Source organism: Macaca fascicularis, chromosome 2 (genome assembly GCF_037993035.2).
Source record: "Macaca fascicularis isolate 582-1 chromosome 2, T2T-MFA8v1.1".
In the NCBI taxonomy this organism is placed as follows: Eukaryota; Metazoa; Chordata; class Mammalia; order Primates; family Cercopithecidae; genus Macaca; species Macaca fascicularis.
Window position 1 is genome coordinate 31,447,765 of NC_088376.1, and position 27,041 is coordinate 31,474,805.

The 27,041-nt window shown below is 38.7% G+C and overlaps 1 protein-coding gene and 1 long non-coding RNA gene across 3 annotated transcripts in view; both read right to left on the reverse strand.

Annotated features, from left to right (window-relative positions):
- LOC123571908 (uncharacterized) overlaps positions 1-26,340 on the reverse strand; it is a 72,410-nt gene extending 46,070 nt beyond the window's left edge. Inside the window, exon 1 of the long non-coding RNA XR_010584920.2 lies at positions 1-26,340. This is a non-coding gene — a long non-coding RNA (uncharacterized lncRNA).
- Positions 1-27,041, reverse strand: part of PLCL2 (phospholipase C like 2) — a 194,719-nt gene that overhangs the window by 167,086 nt on the left and 592 nt on the right. The window lies entirely within an intron of this gene.

A 27,041-nucleotide genomic window follows, 5' to 3' on the forward strand; every position in this document is an offset into this window, starting at 1 on the left:
CTTTTTCTTCCTTCCATGTCAGTTTTGCTTCTAAAGTTAAACACCAATCACAATCTTGATACAATTTTGAAACACTATTTGGCTATTTAAAAAAAAAAAAACAAAAAACTGACGTGAAGTATTTCCATAAATTCTAACCCAGATCAAATATTTTAAAACAAAAATAATTTAACGGTTGCATTAAACCACTGAGGAGGCTGACTATGAGGCAAGGCATCCATATACTGCTACATATTAAGTATACCTTCTCTGGAATGCTTGGAACCAGAAGTGTTTCAGATTTTTTTGGATTTTGGAATATTTGCATGTACCTAATGAGACATCTTGGGGATGGAATCCAAGTCTATACAAGAAATTCATTTATGTTTCATATACATCTTATACATATAGCCTGAAGGTAATTTTATACAATATTGTTAATAATTTCATGTATGAAACAAAGTTTATGTACACTGAAAGCAAAGGTGCTGTAAGGTAAGGAATTTTCCACTTGTGGCATCATGTTGGTGCTCAAAAAGTTTCAGATTTTGGAACATTTTGGATATTTGGATTACAGATGCTTAACCTGCATTCATGAAAACAAAGGGACAAATAAATGATAATTTGCATTTTGCATGAAAATTGATTATCAGGAACACCTAAAAATAACTAGAGACAGTTCAGGTTTCCTCTTTTTTTTTTTTTTTTTTTGAGACGGAGTCTTGCTCTGTCACCCAGGCTGGAGTGCAGTGGCCGGATCTCAGCTCACTGCAAGCTCCGCCTCCCGGGTTTACGCCATTCTCCTGCCTCAGCCTCCCGAGTAGCTGGGACTACAGGCGCCCGCCACCGCACCCGGCTAGTTTTTTGTATTTTTAGTAGAGACGGGGTTTCACCGTGTTAGCCAGGATGGTCTCGATCTCCTGACCTCGTGATCCGCCCGCCTTGGCCTCCCAAAGTGCTGGGATTACAGGCTTGAGCCACCGCGCCCGGCCTCAGGTTTCCTCTTCACCATTTGAGTTGTGACTGCATGAACTCTGGGAGTCCAGCACCTTTGTATGACAAAAGTAAAGCTTATAGATGATTAGTTAATTGAGAAAGGAGGCTCTGAACTCCTCTTTCTTAAAGATCTGGGTTTGTTCCAAAGAAAATACAATCTAATATATGAGTTAGATTCAGATTTCCTAGAACTAGGGAGACTAAGTAAATTCTAAAGATACTCTGGAGTATTCTTTTTCTGCTCCTTGGTTTTAAATAGTGTCCCTACTCTCCCACTAGGCTATGATATTAAAATAAAAATAACTTTGCTAATATAAAATTAAAAATATATTAATGCAAAACCATGGAGAAAACTTTGGAGCCTGACAGACCTGTATTCAAATCAGAGCTGTGCCCATTACTAATTCTTTTTTTTTTTTTTTTTTTTTGAGACGGAGTCTTGCTCTGTGGCCCAGGCAGGAATGCAGGGACGCTATCTCGGCTCTCTGCAACCTCTGCCCCTCAGGTTCAAGTGATTCTCCTGCCTCAGCCTCCGGAGTAGCTAGGATTGTAGGTACATACCACCACGCCCAGCTAATTTTTGTATTCTGGGTTGAGATAGGGTTTCACCATGTTGGCCAGGCTGGTCTTGAACTTCTGGCCTCAAGTGATCCACCCACCTTGGCCTCCCAAAGTGCTGGGATTACAGGGTGAGCCACCGTGCCCGGCCCCATTACAAATTCTATATTGGGAATAATACCTACAGTACGCTATCACTAGGTAAATCTTGAAGATAAAACCAAAAGTGTTTGTTGATAGACTTGAGGTAGTACATGAGATAAGAAAGGAGTCAAGGATGACTCCAAGGCCTGAGCAACTGAAAGGATATCATCAAACTAAGAAAGAAGGCTACAGATGGGAGCAGGCTGGGTGGGGAAGACTCCAAGGCCTGAGCAACTGAAAGGATATCATCAAACTAAGAAAGAAAGCTACAGATGGGAGCAGGCTGGGTGGGGAAAAGAGGGGGGTTGTGTTTCAGGTATGAAAAGTGGAAAGATCTAGTGCGATATAGTGGAAAATCTAGTAGGACATATGTGCTTGGATCATAGAAGAGAGTCGGGGTAGAGATGTAAATTTGGGAGTGGTTGGCATATAAATGGCACTTAAAGCCACAAGACAGGATGAGAATATCAGGGTAGTGTGAACAGATAGAAAAGAACAGATAGAAAGAAGGCTGGGATCACTCCAATGCTGCAAGCAAAGAGAAGGAGTCAACAAAGGAGACTGAAAAGACTGATGAGTGAGACAGGAGGAGAACTGGGAGAGTAGAGAGCCCTGGCATCCAAGCAAAGTAAGTGTACCAAGATGGGGAATGATCAGCCATGCCAAACACTACTGATGGGTGAAGTAAGGGGAGGACTGCAAACTGACTTGAGGGATTTAGGAACTTGGAGGTTACTGGTGACCTTGACAAGAGTGGCTTTGGAGAATAGTGACAGTGAGGACCTCAAGGGAGTGGCTTTAAGAAAAACAGGAGCAAGGAATTGAAGACAGTGAGCACTGACAACTCTTCAAATTGTTTTTGCTGCAAAGGGGGCAAAGAAATTGTGCAGTAGCCAGCAGGAGAAGTCGCATCAAGAATATATGAAAGAAATATCAGAATGCTTGATGCTGATGGGAATAATCCAGTGGAGAGTGAAAACTGGTGCTACAGGAGAGGTGGGGAGAGCTGCTTATGAATTAGCTGCTAATTCATCTTGGTAAGGTGACAGAAAGCAGAATCTGTGGGTGTGATGTGATCATGGTGGGCCATAGCCAAATAACAATAATGGTAATCAGTCAGACCAATTATATTGTTTCCTAGGGAAGGGAGGGGAAGAGCCTTTAAAGTAGGAAGAAACCATCCTGATCTTTAAATTTCTGAATTATTCAAAAAAGATGGCATTTAAGCTAATGGAGGTTGTTTTAAACCAAAAAAGACAGAATTATTTTTAACATCTCCCTGGCTTTTGCTGAACAGAAATGGGACTCCAGAGAAATATTATATCAGTTATAGAAGAGAAAGGAAGTTACAGAATATATTAATAAAAGAATATCTGGGTTGTGGTGTGCAAATTTCAATCCCAGGACACATACAAGTTAATATTTTTGTTCCTAATCCTCTTAATACCTTAGACATTATCTGCTTAGTGTACCTTAAATCAATGATCCTGAAATATATTTAATAAGAAAACACTAATAGTAAAAACAGCAATATCTAAAACCATTGGGTGCTTTGGTGTGCCAAACCTTTTGCTAAATGTTATAGATTCACTCTCATTTAATCAGCACAGCAGTCCTCTGTAGGAACACTATTATTATTCCCTTTTCCTAGATGAGGAAGCTACAAGAAGTTATATAACTTGCTCAACAAACAGTAAGTGTCAGAGCTAAAATTTGAACACAGGTCCTTGCTATTAAGAAACAGCAAAAACCTGTATATTGAGAGTGTACATTTTAAGTTACCACACCAAGAACTGAAACTCAAAACAAGGATAACAATTTCAAGTATTTTAAATGTACTGGAAAAAAACATTAAAATACTGCTCTCTTGAGTAAGCAAAATATTTATTTTACGTAAGTGCAGCAGGCAGATAACATAAGCTCTTTTATACCACTCCTGAGACACACTGATAACCATGGTCTGCCCTCTGGGATATCATCATATACTAACGCTACTTTTATAATATGAGAAAAAATAGAAAGAAGGCTGAAGCATACTTTGCTCCAAATATCTAGTTAACTTAAGATGTCATGATGCTTCTCAAGTACTACCATAATTTTCCAAATTACACATCAGAAAATAAATGTATGTTGATACATTATATATTTCCAATAGTCTCTACTCATATTACACTTTTATTAATTTCATCTTCATCTGAACAAACAAGCTATTTTTAAGCCCACCATCAAAAATGTATAATAAAACACCTGGAACACAGCCTCAATCCCCAACACCCCAACCTGAGCTGCCCACCTCCCACACTGCCAACCTTTGTCACTCCACCAAACATGCTGTGCTGTGCATTCATGGGTCTCTGATTATGCTGTTCCCTGTGCCTGAAAATTACCCACCACCCCCCGAAGCAGTGCATGTGGTGGGTGCCCTGTCCAAATCCCTGCAACTGCCCTGAGTGTTAGCTACTAACAGCTCTCAGCTAATCCAGGGATGTTATATCCCCCTGCCCACAGGCAATGAGCAACTGACTGGGGTACATTAAAAGAAAAAAGAGACACGTCAACCAATTGTAATGTATGGGACCTTAACTGGACCCTAAATTAAACAAACTAATTTTTTTAAGCTATGTCTCTTAAAAATAATTGGAACACTATTGATAGTTGATGATATTGAGGAATTACTACTATTTTACAGGTATAATAATAATATTGTGGATGGTAAAAAAATATATTTATGGATAATATGGTGTCTGGAATTTGCTTTAAAATAACACAGGATGAGGATAAGTGGATAGGAATGCAGAGGAAACGATATTAGCCATGAGCTGTTAACTGCTAAAGGTGGGAGATGGGTACATAAGAGTTTACCATACTATTCTCTCTATTTGTGTCCATTTCTGATAATAAAAAGTTTAAATAGAGAGACAGAAAACCCATGAAATGGAGGTCGGGAGTCAAACATACAATAGGAATGACAAACAGTGTCAAATCAGCCCACACAGTATTTTCACTTATATTTGCTTAAACATCATCTGGAATAAAATATTGACATGAATAGATATAACTGGAACAAAAAAATTGAAGATTCATTTAACTTGTTTTGAAACAAAACAAATTGAATACAATGAAATGAACTGATATTTATTTCTTTTGCGCAGTCATCATGAAGGCAGGTAAAGCAAACAACCAAATTCTACTTCAAGGGCACAACTCCTAAAGTAAATCTAGACTTTTGCTATGCTGTAAGTTAATACCAAAAAAAACAAAACAAACAAACAAAAAAACGCTACTAATTATTGAAAGCTGAGCTTTACTTGCATGACTTCAATTAATTCTCTCAAAACCCCAGTGAGGCTAATCTCATCACTATATACATTTTAGAGATAAGGAAACTAAGGCCTATAGGTGACCCCCCCCAGTCTTATTCACACCAGCCCCTAATGGAGTGCTCTGGGGAACTGGGCATCACAGTGCCCAAACACCTTGGCACAGAGTCAATAAAGCAGCAGCATTTGGGCAAGGAGTCCTGAATGGTGGTAGATGCTCTAAGCATCTGACTAATAAAATGTGTGGCTGACCCAACACTGATATCACTGGGCTGCCTTTTTGGTGGTTATGGTTTGTGTTTTCTGTGCACATAAATCACAGGCTTGTCTGGTTAACATTCAGTCCTATAAAGTTGTGTTGTTCCTAGGTGATAAGCCTACCCAAGAACTAAATGCATAATCTAGCCCCTTTTGTAACAAAATGAACAAATAAGTGGCTATTTTTTTAGACTATAATGAAAAACACCTGAAAGTTTAAATTATAAACTGACAAATTTTGAGAGTATAAGTTATTGGTAAAACCTCCAATCTCAAAATTTCCTTTCACGAAACAGGGCTTAAATTAAATATATAAGAAGAAAGGAGGATGATAAGAAACTAAAAACTGAATGAATATGGTCAAACTCATTTTCAAATAACAGCTTGCAAAAGTCGTTTATCTGAGTTGCTAAACAAAGGAAACAGGATTCAGAAGTTATAAGAATGATCTCTTAAACTCTGCAACTCGGTGGGGGAAAAACACCTTCCAAGTTACCACAGGGCCTTCCCCAAGTCTGCAACCACATGGCTGTGTTTTAGACTGGGTGGAGCACAGAGTAAATAAACAGTTTCTATTTTTAGCATGCTTTTCCTGGCCACTCTGAAATTTCCTAGTCACAAATTATTGCCTGTTATTTTTTAAAATAGATTTTTACTCAAAGAATTCATAGAAAACTTCTCAGAATCAGGAAAAGACATATAAGTTATTATATAAAACTAATTTATGAACCTTTATTTTAGAAAATAATGTATTATGTAAAAAGTATTACATATATTCACAAAACAAATAAACTGGAAAGAACACTTAAAATATTTTTCATTGCAAATACACTCAGAAGAGTAAATATTTTCCAACTGTAGAGTATTCATTACTGATACTAATACAGTAAAATTTTAGTTTTAAAAACTCAAATTTGATTAAAATTTTGAAATGATTACCTTTGCAAAAATTAACAATATAAGAAATCTATATCAAAGATATAAGTTCCATATTAACTCAAAATTCTTCAAAATGCAAATTAATAATATGCTAATGATTTATCTCAACTTTATTCAAAAATAATAGATTGAGAGTAAAAAGAACATATTCGCTTGTATATTCCACATCTTCCTTATACATTTTAGAAAAAAATCAAGGGATGATCTGCATACTTCAGGGCCAACTTATTCACTGGGTACAACAGGCACAATGCTTACAGCCCCACAATGTTTTTAGGGGCTCACAAAAACGTTTTAATTTCTTTTAAAATCAGAAGGGAAAAAAGGACCTTTAGCTCAGATAAAGCATTTTAATACATAATATTAACAGATTTGACTAACACAGTCATAATTTTCAATTTTTTTTTAATGGAGGAAGGAGCCTACAAAGGAAAAGGGCCTGAAAGTCATTAATGCAGTCCTGCTGCATATAAAGTCCTCCCTACCCCAAAAGCCTCTCCAGGTGGATCTGGATTTCTTGCCAAAGGAGAAGATGGTTAGTGGTGCCCTGGCTGGGCCTGGAAAGTTATGGGCACTCATCAACACCTACTCCATTTTCAGGGCCCCTGCCTCCCCGTCAATTACCTCCCTCCAGGTTCACCAAAGATTGGGGTACACAACTAATAGGTTCCCTGTATGCTGTTGCTTTTCTGAGGAGGTCTAAACTGTGAGCTAGAGCTGCTGCAACAGCAGAAGCTTGCTCTGAATCAGTTGTTTGGCTGCTTGTTTAATTTCAGATCCCTTTGAAAATCTGATGAAAACCTCTCAGAAACACAGGCACATAACTACAAAATTTTGCAATTAATTTTTTGGTACCCAATTTCGTCATTGGAAATTTATTTCCTTTACATAGAAAATTTTAAATTTTTGTAAATAATTACACTTCTCTCATTTAAATGCAAAAATCAACTGGCTGCTTTCAAAAAAATTAAAATGAATGTAAATAGCACAGATAAAAAAGAAAGTACATTTTATACTAAAAGAAAATTTCCATTAGAAGGCTGCTATTTTGGTTTGATACGGAGGTTGAAACTGGAGCCTGGTGTTTGACAGCCAATCAGCTTTGACTTCTAGTTTTTCTTTTAATGATAAAAGACAGAGACGTAGTACTGAGTGGGGGAATCACAGACCACTTTGCCAAGCTAGGATAGCATGTGTAAAGAAGTGTGAAAATCCCCCAAAACCTCTTCTGGTTACATCACTTGCATCACTCGCTGTGCCCACACACCCTGGGGCCTTCTGTGGCAAGGACAGCACCACTGATGCTGTCTGTGTCATGAAGGAGAGGATTCAGTCCACATTTCAATGGGACTCTCAGAACCAAAATAACCCTCAAAAGCATTCTCTAGTTTCTCCTGGAGTATACAGGCTTCTGCTTGCAAAAAGACTGCCAGAGTTGTACCATTCCTGTAGTAGTCTTTTCTCATGCTGCTATGAAGAAATACCTGAGACTAGTTAATTCATAAAAGAAAGAGGTTTAATTGACTCACAGTTTTGCAGGGCTGGGGAAGCCTCAGGAAACTTACAATCATGGCAGAAGGGGAAGCAAATACATTCTCCCTAACATGGCGGCGGCAAGGAGAAGTACAGAGCTAAGGCGAGGGAAAGCCCATTATAAAACCATCAGATCTCGTGAGAACTCACTCACTATCATGAGAACAGCAAGGAGGTAACCGCCCCCATGATTCAATTACCTCCCATCGGGTCCCTCCCATGACATGTGGTGATTATGAGAGCTACAATTGAAGACAAAATTTGGGTGGGGACACAGCCAAACCATATCAATTTCTGACTGGCCAGCAGATGCACTTGGTTGTCTGCTCTCAGGCTGTGCTTCCAGGATGGCAGCCGGGCAAAAGCATTCCTACTTTCTCAGCAGCATACATCATGTTGATGGCAAAGCCTTGAATTGAAAGACAAGCCTCATTCAAAGGGAAGAGAGGCACCAAATAAGCCAACCCACCGGTAAACAACTCCCTGTGAAAACAGTTTTCCCTTTTTTAAAACACAAGCACATTCTCTCCCCACCCCCGCCACACACACATACCCCAAACTGGTTCTCTAGAAAACCCGTAACCCTAAGTGTTAACAAAATGAACTCCAAAGTTTGCTTTTTTTTTTTTTTTGTCAAGATCTCCTGAAAAGGTTAAGGATTAAAATTCATGTTTCTGACTCTGGCCAAATTGACAACTGTGCAGGCAGTCAACGCATCAAATGTTTTTCAGGATTACTGGCCAGCAGGCTTAACAAAACTAAGCAGGGATATAGAAAGCTCCAAGTTCCCACAACACCTGGGACTTTTTTCACCAAAACAGCAAAGCCAGATTAGCGGCCCAACATCTAAGTGCTCCTCCTTCACAGGACCAAAGTTTTCTTACCATCACAATGTTAGAGTTCAAAGATATCCATTGCCACTGTACTTCCCAAAAAAAGATCACAAACGCTGAATTTTTTTGATAGTCTCCACATGCACATAATCAACAAAAACTACCATGTGGTTGTAATGAAGAATGCCAGTGGGCTCACCCACGTGCAGGCTGAAGGGACCTGTCCTGCCAAAACCTGCTTAAGAATATTAGAAGAAATGCCAGCAACCTTGAGTGTGTATGATATCATGTACCAGAAACTGCTTCAAATCTTTCCTTCTATACTCAGCCACAAAACCAACCTGACCATTTCCCAGAAATAAAGCTTCACGGGGTCTCTCCAACTAGGTGTGACTTCTCCCACTTGACCATATAACACATGACTTTGCTGAACCTTTGGGGCTCGGTCCTCTCATACATCTGAGCACTCACTGCTGGACACATCAGAACTCCTACCGATTCCACACTTTCATTGGCAAGAACCCTGCTGTAAAACCAGCAACAGGGCTATTGTGCCTCATCATATTCAGCAATGAAAGTAAAATTTAAGGGCAGGAGCTCCGGTATACTTTGCCTTCTTAGCATTTTTCCAATATAAGAGACAGATGTCTGTGATGATATGGTAGGACAGGCCTGTTTCAGTGCCTATCGAAGAGGAACTAAACTAGTCCATAACATGAAAGTCACCCCCATGACAACTTACAGACCACACATAGTGTCATTGCATCCTACCCAATACTCACCTGCAGCAAAATACCTTAGTAACATCTTTGGCATAAAAAATAATTTTTTTCAAATAAACTTCAAAATAACAAGAAAGAAGTCAATAGGAAAAAACTGTTAATCATGGGTACCAGGATGAGAACTGATATCCAAGTCTAAAGATGATCACAGTTGAAATTGAAATCTTAAAAGAAAATAATTGCTACACTTGAATACTCCTTTTCAAAATACTTAAAAATCGTCCCTCTCTGGCATGCAAATAATGCCCAATTCCTAACTTATAATACCTTTCCTATGAAAAACAAATGCATCTGAGCCAGATCCCAATTACATTTGCTTTGTATTTCAAATTAACCAATGCATGGCAAATGATGGTAAGAGAGACTCAAAGATTAACGAAGGTTGAGGGTAGAGGCAGGCTAACCCCTACATACTTGTATGATTCCTTCCAAAGCATGCACATGCACGCGCGCGCACGCACACACACACACACACACACACACTGCCTTCTTTTTTTTTTTTTTTTTTGAGATGGAGTCTAGCTCTGTCTCCCAGGCTGGAGTGTAGTGGTGTGATCTCAGCTCACTCTAACCTCTGCCTCCCAAGTTCAAGCAATTCTCCTGCCTCAGCCTCCTGAGTAGCTGGGATTACAGGCATGCATCACTATGCCCAGCTAATTTTGTATTTTTAATAGAGACAGGGTTTCACCATGTTGGCCAGACTGGTCTCAAACCCCTGATCTTCAGTGATCTACCCGCCTTGGCATCCCAAAGTGCTGGAATTACAGGCGTGAGCCACCGTGCCTGGCCCCAAAGCATTTTAGAGAGAAAGTTACACTTAAGAGTTAAATCACTTTAATTCAGTTCAGCCCATGTTCTTGCTATAGAAATTGTGCACTTGTTTAATTTTAATAGCAGCATGTATCAGAACTGATCATTTCTCCTAGAAAAAGGTAAATGCATGGAAATCATGCGATTGTTTAATTTTAACAGCAGCCCCTATCAGAACTGATCATTTCTCTTCAAAAACATAAATGCACTTCTCCTATGAAAGAGCTTGCTATAATTTCTTAACCTTGCCAACTCCTTAAAAAAATACTCTCTCTTTCATCCAGTCCGATTCAATGGCCACAAAGAAAGCAGAATGGATGGTGGTGTCATTTGCCAAACTAAATAACTTCAGAAAAGGACCAGATAGGAGGAGGGGGCAGGATAAGACAGGGAAGGCTGGATGTGAATATATTGTAGTGAGATGGCTGGGAGCATGCTAGAGGGGATGCTGAGCAGACAGCAGTGTCTGGGCTCAGAGGGCAAATCTGAGCTGGAAACATCAATGTGAGAGTCACCAGTGAATCCATGGGTAACTGCAGCTATGGCTATGGAAGAGCTGTCCAGAATAAGACAAGGAATGAGAGAAGAGGCCTATTCACTGTGTGGCATGGAGAGCCCTGATGACCTTCACAAGCAGGGCAGAGTGGAGGGGTGAATGGAAGGAAAGCAAACGGAGAAGGAGATCACAGATACTCTTCAGATACAGCTGAAAATAGGGAGAAGAGAGTTTAGGAGATCGCTGAACAGAGAGCTCAGGAGGCTGGAGGGAAGCTACTACTACCTTTCTTGTTTTTTAGAACCTGAGAATGCTTACAGGCTGATGGGGGAAACACAGCACAGACAGAGAAGTTAAAGACACAGGAGGGAGAGGATGCGATCCACAGTGCAGGGACAACTGGGAGGAGAGGCAGCTCCCTGCCTGTTAATTAACAGAGGAAGACCAGTGTACAGGTCTCAAGACAAAGGCTAAAGGGCTTCTCTGAGACACAAGTGGTAAGACTATATACTAAGGATGGTAAGGGAGTGGTGACAGGTTGGACATACATAGATGCCCTTGCCAACAGTTGCCCATTTGTGTGGACACTGCCCAAGTCGAGGATGCAGACTTGGACTATGGAGTGGAGTCTTGCTCTCTGCGAAGCTCCCTGCACAGAGGACGACAGCCTGGGACCTTGACCTCATCAGCACCAGCTCCCCAATGGGTCACATGGCCCCAGTATGTGGCCCTGACATTCTGAAGAGTCTTCAGTATCTCAGGAGCAGCCCCTTCCATGTAACTCTTGAAAGCAACAGGTGGCTTCCAGAATGGCCAGGGGAGATACTGTTGCTTTACTGGAACAAACAGGTCTGACTTGCCAAATAAACTTAGTGCATAAATATAATTTTTTGAAACTTCAAGGACAAACAGATGCTCTGCCTTATCAAAATAAGCAGTGGAGCAGTTAATTTTTCTAAGTACCAGTGGGCCAGCAACACATGATCAAGGCGTTAAACTTCAGCTCCTTTCATAGAAGAAAAACAACTCTTTGGTTTCTCAACTAGCAAACAATTCACCACCTCAAACAGTGCCACCCCAAGATTATCTTTTGATGATACTAAGTTTCTATTTTTGAAGTGACAGAGAAATGAATTGCTACCTTCCCAATTTACACATATAAAATGTGAGAAGGTACCCAAGTGGCTTGGAGAGTAACCAGCAGATCTGAGTCCAAAGCCCAACCTTGCCAAAGTCTAGTGGGACCACGTGTATTTTATATGGGCCTCCACTTTTTCACCTGTAAAATGGAGGCCACTGATGATGTCCACTGAACAGGAGCATTGTGAGAGCCCACTGAGTTGATGTTAAAATTGGCCTGTAGGGATAAAAGAGCTATGCAAATATGAGCTGTTATTAGCATACAAATGAACTTTCCCAGACTTTTTTTGGTTATGAAGTTTTTTGCATTTTTATAACATCTTGCTTCAGGAGCTTTAAAAACCTTTTAAAACATTAGGATAATAATCCTAATGAAATGAGCAAATCAACATATAGCTTTATTTCAATATACTGTAGAGAGAACACGGTAAGATAGTTTAACTGATTTTCTTAAAAGTCAAAATACATGCTAGATGGAAAGTTTATATCTTCTTTCATCTGAATTTGATATGCTCTATGAAGAAAACAAAGATAATGTGCAATTTTATCAGTTAAAATTTTTATTGTCTTTTTAAGTCTAGTGACAATAAACAACATATAGAAATAACTGTTTAAATTAATCTTATTGCCCTAACTCCTTGAATTCTTCTCTGAATTTTTACCTCTGTCTAGAAGAAAAAATGAAGGCTATTTTCTTTAGTATCACAGTCGCTGCTACCTCAGTAACAGAATCCTTCAAGACTCTGAGATTAAGATCTCAACAGTCTTATTCCGGTAGCAACTAAAACAATCATGACCAACCCACCCAAGTTCAGAGTGCTGCAAACTAATACAAACGATGGACTGGGCCTGCAGTTACATGTTTCCATTTAAAAGGGTAATTAAACCAAAGCCAGAGTGAACCAAAATAAAAATAAAAAACTAAAACATGATATTTTAAAAAGCAAAGCAGGGAATATTGAAAACAATGTTTCAAATAAGAGATGGGAAAAAGTAAACGTGCCCTCTAAAATAGGATAGAGTTTCTTGTTAGGGTGTTTTGACGGGGGGATATTTTAATGGATTTATAAGTGAATTTTCAGGAACAGCACAGATCTTTCTCACACAAAGATCAAATCAATAGTAAAATAGCAAAAACTGATTCATTCAGACCAAGAGCTCTTCCCAAGATCTATACAGGTTTTACTTACCATGTCAGTCATGCAAAAAGTACTTGCCCTGGTCCCAAAAAGACATACAAGAAATCAGGCAGACAAGATTTCATACACTTTTTACAGAAAAAAGAGGAGAAATCACAGTCTTCTTGACACATTTAACACTTTAACCAAGCAGAGGTGCAGACCCGAATCAGAACTCATGACTCTCAACTTGCAGCTCTTGGTCTCCACAGGCCAGCTCTCCAACTAGTGTCCAGGTCTCTGCTATGAACTTCCGCACAAAAATTCAGGGAATTCAGCCTCTGTACCTACTTGATACTCTGTTGTTGCTGTTTTCAAACATGACCCCAATGGTCTGCTCTGTTTAGATACAGCAGAAAAGCCCAAGGATGGACTAACAGTCCTCTCTATATAGGAAAGCAGTCCTCTTGTGAAGGTAGATGCTCAACTGTTCCTCTCCCTGCTGAGATGCTCCATCCATATACAGGCTAACCTGTTCGCCAGTATTGTTTCCACAGTGGCTACAGCTCCATGACATGCCTTGAGGCCAAGCTTCAACTCACCACTAAAGTGAGTTAGCCACTGGAATCATGGTGCAAAGGGCATCCCCTCGACAGTGACAGATACATAGCACTCTGCAGCTTAATGTACCTTTCATTTTTCCTCCGTTCTTCACTCTACCACCTTTAAGGCACAACCTCCTGACAAGCACGCCCCAGCACAGCACTAGTGGTTACTGCCAAATATTACTGCCAAGTGGCCTGCCAAGGTATGGGTCTCTGCAGCCCCCTCCCCCTCCACCCTCCAACCCCTGCCACAGCTGGTTGGGGCCTCTGGCCCCAAGCAATCTCCTCATGTTATCTAGACAATTGTATCATTTTCCATGTGTGACCTGGTGTGGAAAGGTTTTAAGTGCCATTTTAGAACATAATAGATCCTGTGGCCCTGTTGTTCCCAGGAATGATGGCCCTGAGAGTTGCCAAACTGTATCTGGGGACAGGAGCTTTATGAAGCCCTGTTATTTTGGTGATATCTTCTAAGCCATCCTCCACCTTGTCTTACTTTACTGTCTGGCAACCAGTAATGATGAGGACAGGTCAGGGCCACTGCCACAGAGGCCACACGTCTCACCAACTTCCCAGTAAGGAGCCCAGCAGAACGCTCGCTAGGTGGCTATGTGCCTGTTTCTCTTGCACTGTTTCACTCTCTTGCTTCCAGACCCCTCTGGGTAGCATTCATACCCGGCAGCTATTCTTTAGGACAAAAGGGCTATTTAACTATTTTAAAATCTTTTTCAACCATACTTTTTTTCCTAACAATGAAGATGGGTATGAAGATCTGGCTAATTATGCTGTAGGAAAGGAAACCTCTCTGATTCTTCACTTGGTAAATATTACTGAGTACTAAATGTTCCAAAAAAAAAAAAAAAAAAGGTTGTAGATTTTCTCTCCCCAAAGAATGTTAAAGTTCATTTCTACTATGCCTCCCATTTAGAGTACATAAATAAAACTGCCTGTCAAAGGCATATATGTTAACAACTGGGTCACAATCAAGAGCGGGACAGCTTCAGAAAACTTTGCTGCTGCCAAACTGTTGGTGCCTCTCCAGCCTCTAAACAGGAGTCTCCAAGGACTTGGCCTTCCCCGCAGGGCACTATTCTTCCTTGGTGCCTACTCAAGACAAGTGAGGGGCACAAGCTTCTTGGCTAGAAGACTCATCTTTGTCAATGCGGAAGAGAAAAAAAACCAACCTAAAAAAATAAATGGGAATGACAACCTCTAATAACTTGTGCAGTCCAGTTGAGGAGAAAATGAGTACACACCGTATAATTAAGGTTACAAACAAGTAATGACTGAAATCTTCATGTTACTGCTTTGCAGCCGATAAAATGTGTTTTATAGATGCTTCAGGAGTTCAGTGTTCATTCCTCCTTACCGCAAAGGTCGGTATGGCAAGAGGAAAATGCTCTAGAATTCAGAAAGTACACGTTCACACAAAGGTCATGACGTGCCAACCCAGGCTGTCAGCCCACCCTCAGGAGGGGCATTGGAACATCACCAGACTGGGTCACATCCTCCCCGCATAAATCACCCTTACAAACAGACACCTGTCTGGCAAGTGCCGATTTATAATCTTCTGTGAGTAAACAGCGTTTTTACTACACTTTTTTAGCAAAGTGAAACATCCAATCACCTCTCTCTAGAAATAGTGCTCGTGCCTCTGTCAACCTATGCTTTCCAAAGACAATTTCTCCTGGGGAAGCTCCTCCTACATGCTGCAGAATGCCATGGGTACACTGATATATTTTCTCTTGTGAGGGATGGACAAGGGCCCAGGGACTCGCCAGAAACTACAGGCACTAGGAGCTGCACAGTGATGATTAATCCAGGGGGATTAAGGCTCCAAATAACCAACCCAGGGCTGTTTTCTTTTTTAATTTTGACATAATTTTTACCTTCACCTAGATCAAAAATACATTTATATGACACACAGGGCAGACTGTCATTTTCACATATAAAATCTATTTCTCCAAATTTGACTAAGGAATTGTTCCCCTTCATTGACATTTTATATCCCCTCCAAAAAAGGACAGCTCGACTCCCTTAAAGAAAAACTCCACTGAGGCAAGTTAAGGTTTAATCCTGCCCCCTACACCCCACCAGCCACATGGTCACCAACTACCATCTGCAGGATTCCGGGAGCTGCTTGTTCTCTCATAGCTAAGAAAGCTACACAGGGAAGTCGAGAACTCAACGGATAAGAAAGGTTTCACAGCTGTTGTTACCCTGGCTATACTTGAAAATCTCCCAGGGCACTTTAGGAAACTCCCAGAGGTTCTGATTCAATTGCAGCCAGGTGGGGTCTTCACATTACTATGTTTTAGAATCCAGGTAATTCCAGTGTCTTAAAATGACCCATCTGAAGATTTATTATTTTCCCTTCCTCCTTTCCTACCCAAAAGAATATTTAGATTGGAGAGCATAAGTGTTCAGTAAAGCTAAAACTCTCTGTTGACCGACAACCTGAGATCCTAGGTATGCTATTACTCAGTGGTGATCAAACAACTCTCCATTTTGTCCATATATCTGAATAACTGTTTTTGGTCTGTTAACTGCTTTTGAGACCAAAAAGCTCTATCTAGAAAACTGTTATGTGAAGAGCAGATGCTCCACACATGAGTGGTTCTCAAAGTTTTATTATGAGCAGCATATTTTCAAATATTAAAACTTTCTAATGCACCTGAAGCTCAAAACTACAGTGAACAAATCATAAAAACTCCAAGCAATCACACCTGCAGTATAAAACAACTACAGTGACCAACACACTCTTCACTACTGTGCCAACTTTCCACCCAGGTCCAGCTACTTTGGTGATTTCAGTATATTCCAAGGAAGATCCAGTCCTCAGGTTCTTCCAGCAAGTTGCCCCTCTCTCCACCCAACCCCTCTCCAGGCCATCAACCAGCGCAGGGCTTTAGCAGGTCTCACCATGTACAAGTGTCCACAGCAGCAGAAACATTTCACATGCTGATCCACAGACAGCAGAAAACTGTAAAAGGCACGGCCCTAAATAGTGCAGGAGGAGGAAGTAACCAATTGGTATCTGAGTTTGATTAATGCTCACAATTTAATTGTTTGAATAAACTTAATTTGTTACAATATGATAGACTTCCAGAAAAAAATCCTAAGTGTAAAACTTAATGAATTTTTACAAAGTGAACCTACATTTGGAATCACCAACCAGATGCAGAAACCAAACATTACCGGTACCCAGTAGGTCCCTTGCTTCCCCATCAATTATTATTCCCAAGTGTAACCACTATTATAACTTTTACCACTTCAAATTAGTTCAGCTGCTTTTGAACTTTATATAAGTATAATCAAAAATATATATTCTTTTGTGGCTGGTTTCTTTCCCTTAACATTATGCTTGGGAGACTCAATCAGTGCATGGGGTAGTCATCTGCTGTTTGTGTTCTTTATTCCTTTTCCTCATAGGAAAAGGAATACCACTGTATGATACGCTATTTTATAAGATACGCATTTGAGTTGTTGCTTCCAATTTGGGACTGTTAGAATTAATGCTGTTTTAAGGACTCTTGGAAATGTCTTTCAATATACATATGGAGTAACTTCTGTTAGGTATATACCTAGCCAGAAAGACAGTGTGGTAAGTACATAAGGACTTTATGTGTATATAACAAAATAGACTCCAAAAACAGACCCACACATAAATGGCCACTTTATCTGGGACCAAGGACCAATGCAGTGCAGTGGGAAAGAGATTCTATTTTCAAATAAATGGTACTGAATTAATTGGATATTTATATGGAAAGAAAATATTTAACCCTACCTCACACCACACACACAAAATAAAATCCAGATCTAAACATGAAAAATAGAACAATAAGACTCTAGTGGTTAAATAAATGACTATCTTCATAGAATTAGGCTAAGTAAACATTTCTGAAAAAGGACACAAAAATAATATCCATAAAGAAAAATATCGATAAACTGAACTTCTCTAAAATTAAGAATTGTTATTCATTAAAATATATCCTTTAAGACAGTGAAAAGGCAAGTCACATAATAGGAGAAGGCATTTTCAACATATCTATACATCTTGAAAATGTCTTTTGTGATATATATATCACAAAACATACATATCATCTGAATACTTATATAGGCATTTAATATAAGTTATTAGCATGGATAGAAATAAAAATTTAAGCAATATGCTTTTTCTTCAATAATAAACATTAAACCATATAAACAACTTGAATATACATATATCACAAAACACATACTCAGAAAATGTAAATTAAGCCCTACATACCATTTTTTTTAAAACAAAAACAATCTGACTCTTTAAATGGGCAAAAGACTTGAACAGGCATTTTCATAAAAAAGAATATCCAAATGGCCAAGAAACATATAAAAAGGTGCTCAACATCATTAGCCATGAGAGAAATTCAGCCAAAAAGCCGCAGTAAAGTACCATTACATAACCATCACAATAGTTACAATCAAAAGGCAAAAAGACAAAGAAACACTGATAATACCAAATGTGTGCATTCAGAGCACCTAGCATTCATATAACCTGATAGGTGTGTAAATTGGCTGGACCAGTTAGGAAAATCACTTAATAGTATCTACTAAGGCTGAATATACACATGTCCTATGATACAATAATTCTACTGCTAATATTTTTAATGTATAGAAAATTATTTCTGGAAATATATATAAACCAGGAAAAGCTTTGAAAGAGCATACAGATCTCTTTCAACAAACCATCAAATACTCCACAGATGAAGACATTCTCAAAACCAGTATTTCAACAGGAATTCTATTGGCTTCAATATGAAAACATCTGAATAATTTTATTGGCATTTAATATAAGATATTAGCATGGATTGACAGAAATAAAAATCTAAGCAATATCCTTTATTTTTTTCAATAATAAACATTAAACCATATAAATAACTTGAAAAAATACATTTACTATGCCTACAGAATATCAGAGTTTAGAATAAAAAATAAAAGGCAGCAAGAAACCATATGGAGAGAGTCATATGGCTTGTAATTCTGATGCTGCAAATGAGGTCACTTAACCCTCTGTGACCACACTAATTGGTCAAAAGCAACAGAGCCTTCATCAGCAATGCTCATAGGTAACAGCCTACCCACTCCTGGGCATTTTCAACTTAAAGAGCATATGCCTGCTACCCATCAGTCCATCAGTCTCTGAGAGAGACACAGGATTTGTGTCAACCTACCACTACATTATTTGGTTTGCTCTTAATCTTTACTATTTATAAACAGTCTTCAGGGTATATGCATACACAGGTATAGCATGTGTACACATGCAGCTATCTATAGCAAAAAACAAATTCACAAAAAATAGCTGTCTATTTTTTTTTTTGTCTAGAAGACCACATCTTGTTCTATTAATACTCACATACTGCAGTATTACATAACAAATTTTTCCAATTCTGTTATGCTGATATGCAAATAAATGAATTCAACCATAGCTAGGAGCTAAATGTACTAATCAGTATGGCCTTGTGTATCTCTAACTACAAAAGAATTTTACATGATCTCTTTCCGCTGTGAAAATCTCATGAATCTCCATTATTAATCACTTTAAAACCCAGCTGCTTGGTTTCTGGGATGTTAATATCTGCAATATCCAAATCAGTACATTTAGCACACTCCAAAAATATACTGAATATTGACTACACAGTAATATGTTGTATCACTGTATTCTAAAATTCTATAATTAGTTGACAATTCCAAAACAATAATTGGAATAGATACCATAAGAAGCCCACCTAAAAAACAAACTGCTACTAATTGTTACCTGCTTTACCTTCCAGGACCCTAAAATGCATAGAACTATAAATTGACTTTTTGTTAAAAAAGAAACAAAAATGGAAACTGACCCTCCTTAAAGAATTTCTAATCCATCAGAGAGTAGAGAGGAAAAGGACAAGGTCTTAGTTTGTGGATCCGACAGAAACTTGAGGCATGATGGCAGGACTATGGCTATGGCTTCATGTTGGTTAGGTACACACTGGTTTCATCGCAAGATTCGGCCACAAAAAGCTAAACTTTTCTCATTAAAAATTAGTTGTCTATTTTAGTACCGGTAGAAATTGCTAAGATCAAGAAGTCAAAATGGCTTGGGCAAGTAGGAGAAGAAAGAAAAAATCAAAGTAATCCAGAGGATGGAGTGGGAGAGGGTGATGGAGCAGTTCAAAACGTGGACAGTCAAACCTGGTCTGCAGCTGGCTTTGCCTCTAACCTTGCGTGGAAATTCCCAAACCTCGTAGAATGGGTTTCCTTGTCTGTAAGGAGAATGATAATGTCTCCTTGCAGGTTCTGGTGAGACTTGCATGAGATAATGCATACAAAGCATCTCCTAGCATCTCTTCTTCACCCAATCCTTGCACTGCAACAAAGGGCAGAATTTCTACCATTACGTGACAAAACATGCTGAGGGATGTTTTGTCATAGAGTACAACTCTATCAGTACTCCAGATTCCTTATGTATTTTCTTTCTAATTATTAATTTTATAGCACTTCCAATGAATACCATGTGACTAGCCAATATTAATGACAATCAAGTTTAAGTAATTTAGTTCCTCAAAAATAAACAAAAACTGAGCAAAAACTACAGGTATCACTTAAAGAAACCAAATACCAGAAAAGAGATTAAATCCCTTAGCAAACAATAATGCTCTCTTGCCATCCTTTGTAAACTCTGACAGTAGAATATAAATCAAAAGAAAATTTCAAAGGCCTATTCTTGTTTCAGGGCACAAAAGGGAGAGATCATTTATATTAACATCTTACAGAACAGTTACAGAATCAACTAAATTCCTAGATTCAACTTTAAATGAAGGTATTTCCTTTGTTTTCAAAACTATGTACATGAATATACTTCTTCTTTGAAGCACACATCCCACTGACTTTTATAATCTAATCAAAACCAGTTGGAGTTAAGTCTAAGTAACATCTTCGTCCAACTCCTAAGACTCATTCTTGTCCCCTTATTTATCCATTCACACATTTATTCAACAAATATATACTTAAACACATACTTTTCACAAGACATTAAACTAGGTGTTTTCATAAATTCAGGATGAATAAGATGTAGTTGCCTAAGAGGCAGAAGGACTGTATAGAGATACAGGGAGAGTGGTGCCTGGAAGGCGGAGAAATCGTTCATTCTAACTGGGAAGTGGTTAACTGAGGAAAACCTTAAAGATGACTAACACAGAAGGAAACCTGAGGAAAGAGAGGCGTCACCATAAAGGCTAAGTTTAGGCACACAGGGGAACCTCATGGCAGTTTGTGAACCAGCATAAGGCTGTAAGGCAGTTTGTGAAAAGATTACAAGTATGACCATATTATTTATCGTCCAAGATGAGATGCCTTTGAGAGTTAAAGGAGGCACTATTAATAATCTTGTCACAGCAAAAGATGTAAATCTGGATTGTCCTGGGCAAAGCAAGACAGTTGGTGCTTGGCACAATGAAACTGTATGTTCAATACCCTCTGATTTCATAGTTGGGGCTATTTACATGTATGCGCAGCTGTACTGAGGTATCAGATTTAGAAGGGCACCAAAACAATTCTTGAGAGCATCTATGGAACATGTCTGAGAAATTTCCCTAGGCACATTCTGCATATTTCAAAAGACAAAACTTCCAAAACAAGCATGGCCATGTTAGTCTGCTCATCTCTCTAAAGGAGTTTGCTCATCTCAGGGTAACTCTAAACAACAGAAACTAAAAATCAGAAAAACACACTAATGCTTATTAAGTGATACACACTGCTCACACATCATCTTTTTTAATCTTCACAACAATACTATGAGAGGAGGTTTTACTCCACCTGTTTTAGAGATGGAGTAACCAGACATACAGACTTCAGTATCTTGCCCAAGGCCATAAAGAAAGGAACCGGGGAAGCCGGGATCTAATCCAAGCCCCTAACTACAGACTTTCTATTGTTCCCACCACTATTCTGCCTCCTGAATAATCCAGATATGCAACACATGGCCTGGGGTCAGCCCTCGACCCCAGGATGCAGCCCAGCTGAGATTACTAGCTAAAACACATTTTACCTAATTACCCCAGTAACGAGACCAAGTGCTAGTGTTAAGAGGGCCTAAAAACCTGCCCTGGTTTGCCATTCTGGAATGGGTGGGTACAAGTGTCCTGCCAGAAGTATGGAGCATTCACATAATTGTTGCTGAAGCTCAATGCAATGAGTTATACACTTTGGGCACCCTAAAGCTATGGAATTATTCTGATACAAAGAATAGTGGCTGGCTCTAGTGGCTCTGACTTCAGTTTGAGTCACAAATGACACTCATGCTAAGCACAACCCTCTCGATTTACCATTCTTATCAGCAGAAAAAAGCTGGGCAGGCAGTTTATAAACATAACAGTCACAGATCCTGTGGACCACTGGTAAAAATATTTGAATCTCACCAATACAGAACAGAAAAGAAGTTAAACTAATCCAGAAGTCTGGTAGATAAGTAAATAACTGGCATCCAAAACTTAGTATTAAGAAGGAAGGAAGCATCTATTCTTGAACACATAAGTATAAAGTATGAAGAAAAACTATAAATGTTCATACTTCATTTATATCTGCATTTAGGCTGTAAATAATGTTGCCCTATTTTGTTGAATATTGAAGCCTGGGTAACTTAAGCATTAAAAAAGAAAGTAACATTCTAGTTTAGGCTCCTTGCAGAGCACAAAGAACTATAAAAGGAGGTGAATAGATTCTGGGATAGAGCATTCTAAGAGAGTAACTTAAGTGGCGGAAATCAGCAATTAACAAAATAAACAATTTCCTGTTAGTTGCCTATTTGGATTTGGTGAAAAACAATGTAAATCAAATACAACCATTTGGGGGAGGCTGGAAAATGGAGAAGGAGGAAAGCCATAGGGAGCAAGTAGATTTTAGGGTATGAAAATTAACATACTGTGCTTTTGAAAACCTAAACTGAATTGTGACAGAAGCTCTTTGAGCGGGCTAAAACAAGCAACTATGCTTTGGTCTTTCAACAGTTATCTTGTGTAGTCTAAAATGTATTAGCACAAAGTAAATTGGGGAGTTGCTGATTGGCCATTAGATGTTTCTGACCTAAATGATCCAGGCTCCCTATCTATCCAGACAAATTCATTTTGTTATCCAGCTACTGCCTGTTTAATTATTTACGATGTGCCCACAGGTTTGCTGGGCATATGGTATCTTTGTTTCCCCCCATTCAAAAAAAAAAATGTGTAAAGTCAAATGCATATATTATTTTTAAGATCCAATTAAAAAATGGTTACTGAGTGTTTGTTATCTGTGAAGAACTGGTAAATACAGCCCAACTTCTGCCTGCAAGGAGCCTAGTTTACTTAAATCATGGGCCAAGACACATATAAAACTTTTATTTCATTTAAATGTGTATAAGAGATGTGAAAAGGCTGCTTGTTGTCCATGTTGGAGAGCTCAGTGTCAAGACATAGGTAAACATATTAGTATAAAGATAGTAAAAGTGTTTCTCCTACACAAGATACCATGATAATGGCAATAATTACATTAAGAAAAATAAGGGCTGCCACGTTGGGCAAGGTCAGACCATTGGTCCCTGTGAAGCTGCAAGCCCTGGTCAAGCAGCCACAACAGGTGACTAAACAGCTGCCTGGCTATATTATCTGCCAACTTCTTCCACCAGCAGAAACAGAGATTCTTTTCCTTCTTCCAATATCTCCTACATTTAAAGCGGACAATCAAATCCGAGGTCCCAAGTCACTGATGCTGCCTTGACTACACAGAAAATTCAAACTGCCACTGCAATGTGAGGAAGCAATGGAGTACAGCCATACCCAAGCAGGATACAAGAAGTAGCTCCAGCACCTGGGGCACGGGGTTAACCTCTCTGAACTCTGATTTCCTCCTGTCTCTGTGGTTAGCACAGGACCAAGTCAGAGAATTACGGTAAGCACTTTTCACATGTTTTGCATGTAGTGCGTGTTTAACAAATGTTGGCTACTGTTATTGCTTCTAAATACCAAAATAATGCAATGGCTGAATTTCCTACTGATTAAAAAAGAACCAAAGATCAATGGTTGCCATTTTCTGGGGATGAGGACCACAAAGAGACCTGGGGGAGATTTCTGAGGTGATGTTAGTGCCCTATATCTTCATGATGGTGGTGATTATATGACTGAATGTATTAGTCAAAGTTCACAAAACTGGACACAAACCAGTGTGAATTTTACTGTATATAAATCATACCTCATTTTTTAAAGTATCAACCAAAGTATTTAACTAGTTCTGACTAAAATAAATCATCCACAGCAATAGACATTTTAACTTCATTTCTTTCTAAACTTAAACAGAAATCTAAGGCCTAAAATGCTACTTCATATTTTTAGACCAAGCTCTTGAATTCAAGGATTGAGCTATTTGCAAATAATGGATGCCATCTGAACAATTAACCAAATTAACTGTTTCAAAATAAAGCATAGATTATATTGAATAGAGTGATGAAATCAATTATGGAAAGAGAAAATGAAAGTGATGTTTTCATTTACTAGATTACTTAAGATGACAAACATAATGGCTTCTTCTCTAAAATCCAGTAATGGGCCTTTGTAAATAATCGCAAAAGTCTACCGTTATTTTCAATAAGCTAAGGAAAAGTAGAAAAGTCTGGTGATGATTTCCATGATTTCTTTATCATCTCAAGGTATTTGTAAAAGGTTCTATAATGCTGCTCACTCTGAATTTTAATCAACACTGTTAACATAACCAAGGAGCTCTTTTAGTATAGATCTGTGCATCTATTTTGGCAGAAAATATGGTTTTACAACAATTTCTTACTCAACACCACATTTACAAAACAGATGCAGTACCAAATCAATTATTTTAAAGGAGGAATAAGATTTGGGTCAGCCTGCAGTGTATTTCTGCATATGCCCTGCACTTTAGCAACAGTCCCTTTTCTTTGCCCACCTTATACCACATTTAGGCCATTATTTCTCCCTCTGATTTAAGGATCTCCATCAAAGAGGGATGTCAAGACTGTAATGAAGATGGAAGCTAGGAGAGAAGCACAGTTCAGAAGCCCAACATTTCAACTAATACGACCCCATATATACTGGCCTCAGTTCCCCAGGTAGCATTCACTCCCTGCTATTCCCTCAAGTCCCCAATTACCACCTTGCTTACTAATCTACTCCTGCCTCTACTCAGAGACCACCTGACTGCATTCATCCCTTATATTAAAAAAAAAAGAAGGAAACCATGGAAACATGTCACTATCGCTTTTTCACGTGGGCTTTAGCTTTTTATTCTCTTTTTAAAAAAAAAACAAAAGTGAAACGTAATTTCTGCCATTCACATGACAAAACTATCTGTGCAGTATTCATTGCTTTATGAAATTTGATGTTAAAGACTTTGTTTTCTATTAGGGTACTGTCCTGATGCTGGAAGTTATCTTCAGAAAATACCACAATACATTCCAAAAATCTTGATGCTCCAAGGCACCAATTCAAGGGGAAATATACCAAGTAGTTAGCTATTTAAATATAACATCCTCTCTTTCCTGTAACCCAGTCTTGATCAACTTTCAACACTACTTCCATAATTTTCAGAAGTTTAAGAAAATGCAAAGTGAAAATAGAGGCAAGAAAAAGGAGTATGTCAAGCCTTCTTTGGAGGTACAATACAATGAACAAACTATGACACTGGTAAATCCAAAAACAATTATTTTATAAATTAACAGAACTCAGAGAAAATATGTACTTTCTCCATTCATTCAATAAGCAATTTATTGAGCTGCTACTACGTTCCTGGCACTTTGTATCTAGGGGTACACTGGTGAACAAGAAGCCAAATGCCTTCTTTACAAAGAAGAAAAATGACAAAATATTTTTGAAAGTTTCAGAATTCAACGTGTTATCGATATCATTTCTAAAATCAGTGATTTTTGAACAATTAATCATTTCCCCCATGTGCTTCTAGAGCCTTCAATGAAGAAATGATATCCATTGACAAGTTCCCAATTCCACATATCAGAAATACTAACAAATCATCCTTCTTGCTCATCGCGCATTAATGTAAAATTAAAACAAACGTTTTTGTAATTCAGTAAGTTACACTATGAATCTCACTATGAATCTCACTAATAAAGTTTGATTTTTTTTAAATGCAAAAAGTTCTCAAAACAATTAAAAGAAAGGGGTTAAAATTAGGTAGGCTGGTATCTATCTTCTCTGGAATTTTCACCTCAAATTTTATTAACACCAAAATGCAAAATCACCACAAATATTTTATGACAAATAAAAACAGAAATGTCACATAACTCTGTCAATAGGATTAACATGCACAGTTGAAAGCAACATCCATGGAAACATAAGCCACAGAGTAAAAGAAAACGTAAGTCACTAAAAGCTATGTATGCAGCAAAAAGACACTTTACTTTCCTTAGTTTATCTCTAAGTGTGTGCTGCAGGTAGTTAATACACTTGATCTCCAAGCCCTTCAAATTGTGTCCTTGCCCAGACATAAACTGTGCAAACAGATGACAAAGCGAAATGCAGTTTCACAACTGCCTCTTACATAGAGTAGCAAGATGGTATATTTCACTAGATGACTGCATAAGTTGATAACACCATCAGACATTTTCACAGTACTTGGACGATTTCTGTAGGTCCAATGAAATTTCAGATATCACTGTAGCACGTTCTGCCCTCTCTCCCACCACTTATCAGCCACAGGAAGGGTGGGTGCAGCCTGTCAATTTGCTTTGCTGCTCCCTGTCCTGATAGCTCCTTGATTTTCAGAAAGCAATGTTTTCATTTGCTCCAAACTTGAGAATGAGCTGGTCTTGCCTAAGGCTCTGCTCTTCTTAGCTCATCAACTTTTTGGTTTTTTTTGCACTTCACGTCACAAGAAGTATTTTTACCTAGCGGACCAAAATGTAACATTAGAATGAAACCAACACAAACTCGGGAGTTCCTAATATCACTTCTTGAGTTTAAAATGCTCAAAACAATCGCTTTCTTCCGCTAACACTGTGCAAGCAAAACCAAGCAAACTGCCCAAAAGAACTTCCACAGAACTCGAGGCCTGCCTACTGCAGCAAGGAAAAAGATTAAATCATGTGGAACTGTAATCTCTCAGAGCTTTCGAGCCGAAGAAAGCGGAAATCTGCATTTATGTTCAGAAATCTAGTCTATTTTTCTTTGTGACTTAGTGACCGGAGACTGGGAGATTTTGCACCCTCCAAGTGTAAACATTTGTAAGAGACAACTAACTAGATACAGATCAGAAGAAACCTATTAAATAATCTCTGTTCACCCTGTGTTCGCCGCCTGGGATTTTTAAGAAAACGTTCTCACATTTCATATAATCCCTATCTGTGTTTAAGATACAATAGAAATCTTACAGGGAGTCTGTTAACCAGACTAGGCTACACCTAAGAGTATGCCCTACCCAGGCAGGTACAAGGCCCTAATGCCAGACCAATCCTGGAAGAGGTGACAGCCCCAAGTTCAATTGAGGATGTCTGAGCACAGC